Source organism: Eublepharis macularius, chromosome 12, assembly GCF_028583425.1.
Source record: "Eublepharis macularius isolate TG4126 chromosome 12, MPM_Emac_v1.0, whole genome shotgun sequence".
NCBI lineage: Eukaryota > Metazoa > Chordata > Lepidosauria > Squamata > Eublepharidae > Eublepharis > Eublepharis macularius.
This window is the reverse complement of record NC_072801.1, coordinates 62,229,876-62,240,772: the sequence shown is the minus strand read 5'-3', so window position 1 is coordinate 62,240,772 and position 10,897 is coordinate 62,229,876.

Here is a 10,897-nt window from a genome sequence, read left to right as displayed (position 1 = left end):
TTACAGCTGGTCTCCAGGCCACAGAGATCAGTTCACCTGGAGAAAATGGCTACTTTGGGGGGATAGACTCTATGGAATTATGCCATGCCAGGGTCCTTTCCCTTCCCAAACCCCACTTTCTCCAGGTTTTTCCAGGTTTTACCCCCTAGATCTCCAGGAATTTTCCAACTTGGAGCTGGCAACCCTAGGTAGAGTGCACCCTCCAAAGCAGCCCCTTTCTCCAGGGGAACAGATCTCTGTGGCCTGCCAGAGAGCAATTGTAATTCCAGGAGATCTCCAGCCACCACATGGAGTTGGCAACCCTATTTGGGGTGGGGTATTCCATATTGCCCTTCCACCTCAAGAGTTGGTGCATTTTAGGGCTGGAGAGAGATATCTGGGGCAAAATTTTCCGCCCCTAAATTGTGCCTCAAATTTAAGAGGCAGAGACGGACCTCACTTACAAGGGCAATGCTTCCAATTAATTAAAATGAGTTCTGCCTGACCAGAGCTAGATCAAAGCATAGCAGCTTGCAAGTCTGGCTCCTTTGCAAGTTAGTGATACAGTTTTGCTAACTCTAGTTGCCAGGTAGCATGGGTCTACGGTCTCATTGCTTTACTTTCTTTGCCAGCCAAGTTGAGAGCAGAGTTTATAAACGGAGCTGAGCAATACAGACTTTTAAAACTGCAAAGTTACCTTAAATACAGCTGTTATTAAGCATCTTCATATTTTTGTTTTTATCATACTCTTACTGGGAGTCTGAATAGAAATCCACTTTAAAATATCTCCAGTTGTGCGTTTTCCAGGGAGCGGACCATGGTGGAAGAGAGCCAGTCAACCTCCTAAAAACATCACTGCAACGACAGATAACCTGGGAACTTTGAGGAAGGAACAATAGTAGGATCAAATTTCAAGTAACAAGTTATACCTGCCTGAAGTCAGTTATTGCTTTGCCTTAGGGGGTTGTGATTTGCTTCCTGGTACTAGTTTTTATTGTTTTTTTATTTTTTAACATATATTCCCAGAGAGTTTTGCATTTCACCTTCAACCACTCTGTGAGGTCAGAGCACAGTTTAATAATTTCTTCCTTTCTTGGGAACAGACCATACATACTAGTCTAATTCTCCTATCTCACTATCAAGGAAACTGGTCTGAACGTCAATAAATTTCAAACTTTCTTCCTTCTGAGAACTCTATCTACAGCAATTTGTCCGCTGAGAAACCTCTACACATTTCCCACAAACCCTCTGCACGTTGCAGAGAATTATGGGTCACGTTCTACGGTATGCAGTCACTTCACATTACGGATGACAACTCTTGGATTAAAAAAACAAAATCTGGTACCTGTAGATGCAGCTCCTGACTTTGATAGTTCCCAGTTGGAACCCAGCACAATCTCTGATCACTTAAGGTATATAACTTGGGAGAGAAAGAGGCTTTAAAACTTGCTTTTCTGGCAATCCTGCTCCAAAACAAAAGGCCAGATCATAGATTTATTGAGCTTCACTGCTGCCCTATAAAGTACATTCTGGAACCCAACTGGGAGTGGAACTACAAGTGACAAAAGGCACAGATTGGACACTTGTCAGCTTCTCTCAAGTTTTGATGGGAAATGTAGGCATCCTAGTCTTGCAGCTTGGCTCTCTGACTGCTGTCCAATGGACTTTTCAACTGTCACTTGTCCAACATTCCGCCAAGCTGCCTACATTTCCCATAAAAACTTGAGGGAAGCTGACAACTGTCCAATCTGTGCCTTTCGTCATTTGTAGTTCCGCTCTGACATTCTCCTGTGGCTTCACTTTGTGGCTTAAAAGTGAGATTTCCAGCTGTGGGTTGGGAAATTCCTGGAGATTTGGACGAAGCCTAATGAAGATGGGAATGGGAGGAACCTCAGCTGGGTATAATGCCATAGAAGCCACCAGGGCTTTTTTTCAGCAGGAACGCGGTGGAACGGAGTTCCGGAACCTCTTGAAAATGGTCACATGGCCGGTGGCCCCGCCCCCTGATCTCCAGACAGAGGGGAGTTTAGCAGCACGGAGGGCAATCTAAACTCCCCTCTGTCTGGAGATCAGGGGGCGGGGCCACCGGCCATGTGACCATTTTTTCCAAGGGCAACCCACTGAGTTCCACCACCTCTTTTCCCAGAAATAAAGCCCTGGAAGCCACCCTCCAAAGCAGCCAGTTTCTCCAGGGAACTGATCTCTGTAGCCTGGAGATCAGGTGTCATTCCAGATGATCTCCAGGCCTCACTGAGAGGTTGCAACCCTAATTGTAGAATTACTACCATTGTAGTAAATTAAGGGCAGATATTTTTATACTTCAAGAGACCAATATCTGATCTCTTAGAGAGAGGAGTGCAGCCCAGAGAGCTTGGACCTGGGGGCCCTCTTGTTGGTCCTTTAAAAAAAAAAGAGGAAGGAGCTGGGGAAGTGGCCATCCTATTTAAGCAAAGAAGGAATCTGTGCATTATCAGAACCATGGAGGTGCTTCCAGGTCATTTGTTAATTATAGACTTTAATTTGAAGGCTCATTCAGAAAGCCCGGAAACCAAATTTAGACTTTGCGCCTTATATGCTCCCATCAAGAGTGTTCGAAGGCTCACCCTCTGGCAAATGTTGGGTGATTACATTAACTCTGGAAGGACTCTCCTCATGGCACGGGACTTTAATATCAGATCAGAGGAAGGAGATAAGATCAATTTTTGGACCACCAGTGGAACCACCATCAAACAGCTCATGGTGGAAGAGAAGAAACTCAAAAGCCTTCTGAAAGACAAACTCAAACTGGCTGACACAGGGCTCCAAATCAAAGGAGAATTAGACTATCTTCCTACCCACCACAGGGCTTTTTTCCAAAAGAAGTTTCAAATAGAGCTGGGATGCAAGATGACCTATTTCCATCCACTAGCCATGAGCAGCTTAGCTTGGATTTGGGCGCCGATGGAGCTCGCTCCCATGGAATGCCGGATTATCGTCACCCCCTGGTCAGACCACATAATCTTGCACATCTCCTTTGTGGGGTAACCAGAGAGAAGGAAACACAAATCATGTTGGCGTTTGACAGAGGTGGACCTTCGTACCTTTCACATGGAGCCAGACATCATCATGGCCACTGAACATCTCAAACAGCTCAAACCACAGATGAATCTCCTGGAATGGTGGGTGTGAGGATCCTCCCTCACTGGCGCCCTCTCCTGACGGCCTGCTATCCTACCAGCTCTCCAGGCAGGTGTCCTCTGGCCTCAGATGGGCAGGGAAGGGGGTTGCACCACCTTGTTCCTTCTCCTGCCCTGGGAGTAGCAGCATGCTCCAGCTGTCTCTCCCTGCAAAATCGTCCTCTGCCTTCACAGGAACCTGAATTTAAAGGCCTCCCCTGGCTCTGCCCCCAATCGTCACCCCGTCTCCCTGACTGGCCCTGCTCCAAGCCTATCTGATAGGAGGGCTGGGTAGACTCTGCAGTCTCCTGGCCCCACCCACTCCATCCCCACCTAGGGTGGGGCATTTGGTCTGCTCTCTGCCTGGCTCGCCCCTGCTGCTTCTGAACCTTCCCCAGTGGCTCCCTTGGCATCTTGGGGCCTGCGCCTGCCTGCCTTGTGCTGATGGCAACCTCCTGTGAGCCTGGATGAAATGGAGCCATCTGGGCAACTGCAGGAGACAGGTGATTCTGCTGAGTGGCTGCAGGCTGTTCCCCAGAGTTGTGCCTGGGCGTCGGCTGCAACTGGCCTAAGGGTGGGAGAGGCCTGGAAGCCTGGAGGAGCTCCTGCAGCTGAGGTACTGCCAGAGGCTGTGCTGCAGGGCCTGAAGGGGGTGTCTGCTGCTGCAGGGCTGGTGGTGAGGGTGGACAAAAGGCTGGCGTCGCCGGACAGTGGGAAAGGATGAAGGACGCCATCAAATACACCTCCATCAGAGCCAAATGCGTCCAGTCCACCTACAAGCTGACTCACTACCATCAGGCCATACAGAACTTTCTTGCGGCGAGGTGGAAGATGGACAAAGGCCTCCAGGTGATCACAATAAAATGCGGTGCAGCCAGAAAACCATCAAGGACTATCAGCTCATCCAATGACAGCATCGGAATCTATCTCAAGTGGACAGAGCCTCAGGACAGCTGATCCAAAAAGGGGAATGGCAGAAAGACCGCTTGCCTTACTCAGGTCAAACGCTTTCCACGTTGCGAGAAACACCATCTGAGGAACCTAAATGTGACTGGCAGTCCAAAGATCTCCAAGTTCTACCAGAAAGTCTACGCTGCGCCTATAGACCTCCTGGACAAGACCAGTATCCGCTCCTATCTGGAAGAGACACTGCATGGAGGACAGTCTGTATGTCTGGAAGACTATTGGGACCTTTCTCAACTTTTCACGGAGGAGGAAGTACACCAAACCATCAAAGCAGGAAAACAAACCTTCACATCGGGATCTGATAGACTCCCTTATGAGCTCTACAGAAATTTAAAGGAGTACCTCATCCCGATCCTGAGCGAAGTCATCAACGTCATGCTACAATATGTGAAGGCAGGGTACAGCTTCTAGGAAGAGATCATGACCTTGTTGTACAAGAGCAGGGACTCCACTCTGATCGTCAACTGGAGCCCTGTTACCATGAATAATGTGGACTAGAGGATACTCACCAGAGTCATCAATGACAGGCTGAAGCATGTGGCAGACAGATTGGTGCAGGATGGTCAGACGAGTTTTGTACTGGGGCGGAGAATGGCGCACACCAGCTGCCTTTTTGACAGCTCTTCAATTGGCTGCAGCAGGAGAAAAGCCATCTATGTCTGCTGCAGCTCTATCAAACCAAAGCCTTTGATCAGGTCGTTCACTGTTACCTATGGTCTGTTCTGAGATACCATGGGATACCTGAGCTCTGGTCAGCCTCTTGCAGGCTTTGTGTGCTGGTGCCCATGTGATCCCAAGAGTCAGAGACTGTCTGGGTTCTCCTTTTCCGGTCTTCAGTGGGGTCAGACAGGGGTGCCCTCTGAGCCTCCTGCTATATGTCCTCACTCTGGACCATTGGCTGCAAGCCATTCAGAGAGACCCGAACATCAGGGGATTTTCACCTCGGGGTTGTCTGTTGTACCAGATTTCTAGCTTGGTCCATGCAGATGAGTGTTATGTTGCACTCCAAGGGCAAGAGGAGTTGCCTAGCGTGAGGAGCTACCTGGACCATTATGAAACCATCTCTGGAGCTAAAATCAACCAGTCCAGGAGTAAGATCTACAGTTTGGACAGGCAGACTGGAAATATTGATGTTGCCCTCATGGTGCCCGGAGAAGGGCTCGAAGAGGGAAAGGGAAATGGAGAGGCTGTGGACCGTGATGATGATGAGGAAACAGAAATGGAGCCATGGACACGTGTCACCTCCATAAAGATCCTAGGGATCTCTTTTATGTTGAAGGTCGATGGCTAGAGAGAGAATTGGAAATCATGGAGCTTTGGAGCAATTGGAAAGATGGAAACACTGGAGGCTGTCTACTGCCAAGAAGAGTCAGTTCTTCATGACCTATTGCATATGAGCAGGCAATTACCTGGCGACAGTCTTTCCTAAATCCACAGTTCAAATAGTCACCAAGGAGATCTTCAAATGGGTTTTTGGGACCCTCATGTTTCCCTTAGCCAGACTGGTAGTCTGCAGGAAACACAAAGAGAGGGGTCTGGGCCTGTTAGAAATAGGCTTGTGGTTTCTTTCTCTTTTCCTCATCTTTAACTGTGGCACTTGGACATCGAAAGGGCCTGTTCCTGTCACCCAAGACTAGATGGAAGACTAGTTTTTGTAAGGCCCCTTGGTTTGTAGTTTGCCTTGTGAACGTCATCTTTATCAGTAGCGTAATGAAGAACAAGCGACGGGAAATATATGCAAAACAAGAGATACCCCTTCCAGACACAGTTTGTTATGTCACTACTTATTTCGCCAAAGTATGGAGGTGGGAAGAAAAGGGGTCAAAGTGTGGCCAAACAGGTGGGGATGGTACAGGAAAGTGAACTCCCTTGTTCCTTGAAAAGCTTCTTACTGTAATTTTGTCTCTTAGTCTTCCTGTTTTTTTAAAATATAATTTAGTCTTCCTGTTGACTCCCCCCCCCAAAAAAACAACTGGATGTAGTTATAACTTTGTTGGTGTTTAAAGTGTTTTAAAGTTTTTTGAAGTGTTTTGATAATGGTTTTACAATGTTCTATAATATTTGGTTGTATTAACAGTTTTTTGGAGTTAATAACTTCGTAACCTTTCCATTTTTGAACTGTGATTATGTTTGTTTGTAGAAATTATTTCTTTAATAAATATCTATTTTCCTAATTGTAGAACAAGTTGCCTTTCAAGGGAGTTTCTCTGGCATTACCAATCTTCTAATTTGCCCATTTCAGATGTACTAAGCAGATAAAATGAGTGTGCACGGTACGGGGATGGGACAACAGAATTGTTTTAATTATTTTATTATTTATGTTATTTATAGTCCGCCTTTCTTACTGGGACTCAAGGTGGATTACACAGTATAAGTCAACACGATCAATGACCACAACATTCGATAAACAATATCAGGGCTTTTTTTCTGGGAAAAGAGGTGGTGGAACTCAGTGGTGGAACTCAGGACTGCACAATGACGTTACTTTGGGCCAGCTGGAACAAGGGGGGAGTTTTTTAAAGTTTAAATTACCCTTGGCGAAAATGGTCACATGGCTGGTGTCCCTGCCCCATGATCTCCAGACAAAGGGGAGTTTAGATTGCCCTCCACGCTGCTCCAGTGGTGTGGAGGGCAATCTAAACTCCCCTCTGTCTGGAGATCAGGGGGCAGGGCCACCAGCCATGTGACCATTTTCAAGAGGTGCTGGAACTCCGTTCCACCGTGTTCCTGCTGAAAAAAAGACCTGAACAATACAATAGGTTATAGACTGCAAAAATTTGATAACAGCAAAGCATATGCAATTTGACAGTGGCAAGCTGTGCCACAGCTAATATATGTTCACGGAAAAATATGTATGGAGCTTTTTCAAGTGTATGTGTGTAGGATTTTCATTTTGCACAGCTGGGAATCCAGCCTTAGGTTTCCTGATTGCAGAGAGAAACAGAAACACACACACACATTCATGCATACAATCTATACATTGTGTTCCAATTTTATTTGTTTATATAACTTATTGTCTGCCTTTCTCACTGAGATGCAAGATGGATTACACAGTGTAAGTCAATATGATCAACAGGATGGAACCTCCAATAAACAGTGCAATAGGGATTGGATTGTAGAAATCTGAAGCAATGCTGAAATAAAGCTACAGCAAAGCATAAGCATTTAAACATGACTCATTAATGCAAGCAAGGCATTTGTGCAGTACACAGTGGTATAATCCACAGTCCCTATCCCTTAAAACATTTCGTTGCCATACAACTCCATTACCAGTGCAAAAAAGACCTCCTGAATAATTCAGTTCTGAATAGTTTGCAGAAATCCAGGAGAGTGGGGGCCTTCCTAGCGTCATCAGGCAAGCCATTCCATAAAGTGGAGGGGTACAACAGAGAATGCATGTGCACAAAGAATACACGTTGTTGATTTTGCCCATTTGCAAGGTGGCATCTGCAGATGATCCTGCTCAGATGAGCAAAAGTGCCCTGGTACAGCAGCTTCTGGGTGGAGCTTGTTTGCCACTGTGATTCTCCCCCGCCCCCATACATGTGTATTTACAATTCTACTAAAAATGTCTGAAAATTGCTGGCAAGGATTCCTGGTGCTCTCCGGAACACTGTGTCAAAACCAGCAGAGGTTTCTTTCCCCGTTTTTGTTCATTTTGGCCACTTCTGGCTTTCCAGCTACGTGTCTTGCTCTGTTTAATTCAAATCCTAGATGCTCTGTTAGCCAAAATCCAGCAACAACATACCTACTCAGCTGCCCCTATTTCCAGGCACAGTTTCTGCCTTATGGGACTTTGCTTTTGCAAATCTCTACCTCCATTTTATCCCAGTTCTTCCAGAGAGGAACATCTCATTAAAATCTTGCGAGTCTAGACGCTTGGCTTTTTAAACAATGCAGGACCAGCTATTGCAAAGTAAAAGAATGCAGCAGATGGAGCAGAGCCGTTAGCAATGTGTAACTGGGTGCAGCTGGGGTAGTAATCCTTGGTATGAACAAGGGGGAGATATAAGCATGTTTCTATTTTCATTTGTGAAATATGGGAAGGTACATAAGAGGATATCAGTGTGTGAGTGCATGCACGCGCATATGTGCAGGGGTTTACAACCATCAAACAGCCAAAGCCCTCGAATATAGACAATCCCCTTAGAATAGCTTACTCTACTCAGTAAAAAAAGATCGTTTACTCAGAGTAATATTCAGAAAGTATTCCAATTTTACAAATACGTTGACTTTAAATGGCAACTAAATACAGTTTTAAAATTGGACTGGAAAAAAGGAGAACGAGAGAAAGAGACAGAATCCAATTTTAACAGGTGGTATAACGTTGCAAGTAGCCTCCTCAACCAGAAAAACAAACAGAAAAATTTCTCACAATATTATAAGCAACATATTATTTCACATGATTTTCTCAACAACATATATTGGCTTTTAACAAACTCTCATCTGACTTTTGCAGCTGTTGTTGCAAATCGGAGCCAGTTTGAACATTACTGAGTTTGAATATTGTCATTAAGTAAAAACACATTTTTTTTTTGCAAGCAGCAGATCTATGACCAATTCTTCTCAAAGAGAATAAACTAAGAAGGAAGGTGGGCCATTACCCACCTTGGTTGTGCTCCAAGCCCAGATTGTCACACTCTATCTACTGGGCATCATTTCTTCATGCCAGTGGCAACAACAGAGCATCCCAGGTGTGCACCATTTTTCTCTCTCACTTTGAGGGACCATTGGAAGAAGAAAAAAGCCAAGGCTTGCTTCCTGACCCACTAATGGGCTCAGGTCAGCTCTTCCAATTGGCCCATTTGGGTTTGGTGAGGGCCTGCTGTCATTTTTCACAGCTTATGACAGTACGGCATCTGCAGGCACCCATGATAACAAATGCACCAGCATAGGGGGAAAGCACATCCTCCCTGCCCCCAGCAACTCTGTCTGAACAGGAGGACCATGAGAGATGGAAAAGATAAAGTGGAAAAGAGGGACAGCATATTTTCGGCACCACTGGAAAAAACAAAATAAAAAAGTATAATCCACTTGATTACCAAATGAATCAAAGGTCAGACATCTTCCCTGGCGTACACACGATTAAAAAAGAGAGAAAGCCCTGCGATTGACCAGCTTTTGATGCCCCAACTGCATTTTCACAGAACTCTCCACAAATACTCTTACAATAATGCAATATCCCAGCTGCATATAATAATGTTTTATGGGAGGGTAACCTTGCTGCTGTTCACCCCCCTTTTAAGCAAAAAACATATACCATCATCCTGGCTAGTTGTGTACATAATATACCCCCACCTTTCACAAGCACAAACAGAGACATTAAATATCCAGAAAACCCGGTGTGAGCATGCGGAAAACACCATGCTTGAAACCCTCCTATTTCCCAGTCCAAGGATGATGCCCAAGCCCACCCCACCCCGCTCTGTTATGCATTGCTGAAAGGTCATCCCTTCTACCGTATTAATGTCTTCCGCTACAGCACATCCTCTACTGATTTAAAAGCCAAGAGAGAGATGGTTCTTTGGATTAAAGATATACAGTTCAAAATGTATTTCTGCAGCTGCAGTGTGTGAAATAGCAAGGCCATGCACAGCCCTGTGCCTTCATGCACAAGCATTCACATGCGCTTGAGACGAGAGTAATCCACCCACACACTCAGATTTTCTAGAGATGCAACTTGCAGAAAATCTGGCGAAGGAACTGAACTCCATAGAATGACGACCTTAGAGACTCACATGAACAGCATCTTAAAAAGGCATTTTTAAAACAGCAAGACTGTCTACAAAATAATGGCAGTGCTTTGCCAAGGACAGAGACCAGAAAATAGGGGAACAACAAGAGCATACAGAGATGCTGTCCCTGTGGGAGTACTGCACACAGCCTCTGGATATTTTTTTTAAATCCCATATTCAGAAAATAGTAACCCTTTGTCACTTAAAACAAAAATGCTGGGTGAGCAAAACTAAGTTGGAGGTGACTGGGAGAGAACACAACTTTGGAAGAATTTTTAAAAATGTAAAAGATTGCAGAATTGTATGCTTGTGGAAACTGGAGCAGAAGAACACATTACTCATAATACATTAACTGTGTCACTGGGAACACAGCCAATAGGTGCTTGTGAGATCTACACAACTACCTTCTACCCAACAATAGTTACATTTTGTCAGCTACTGAAACATTGTGCTGTTAAAATATCCAGCATCTTTACAAATTAAAGGTAACCTTGATGGAAGATGTGCAGAGCAGATAAGAAACATGCTTTGATTATACATAAATCAAGGTGCTCAACAGATAAGAAAGAAACATGCTTTGATTGTACATCAACCCCTTTCATGATTATGTAGAAATGTTCAGTACTGCAGAGAACTCGAAATTCTGAAAATGGGTGAAGCTGCCATGCAGGTGACTGAAAGATTTATTTGTATGTGCAGATTTACCCGAATGCCTTAAAGAAGGGATAGAGCCCAAGTGTTGTAAACAAAGTGGTCAGAGAGTCCCTCCTTCCCAACTTGGCATGAAATTGCCTAAGTAATTACAGCTCTGAGCAGGTTATATTATTTGCTTTCAGAGGAGGGTGATTTCTCTGAGCTGCCTTGGATTCTAGCAGGTGCTTTGCAAATAATCTCCAGGCTTCCTGGATTGGCTGAGTCACATCTACTCTACACCTGGCAACAGTCACAGAAAGAAGATCTGCAAAAGAATCCCCTCCAAAAGTGGATTGGGGGGGACAGACAAATGGGAACTGACATTCTCTGACCTGCCTCTGAACTAATGGGATTTTGGCCTTCTCTCTC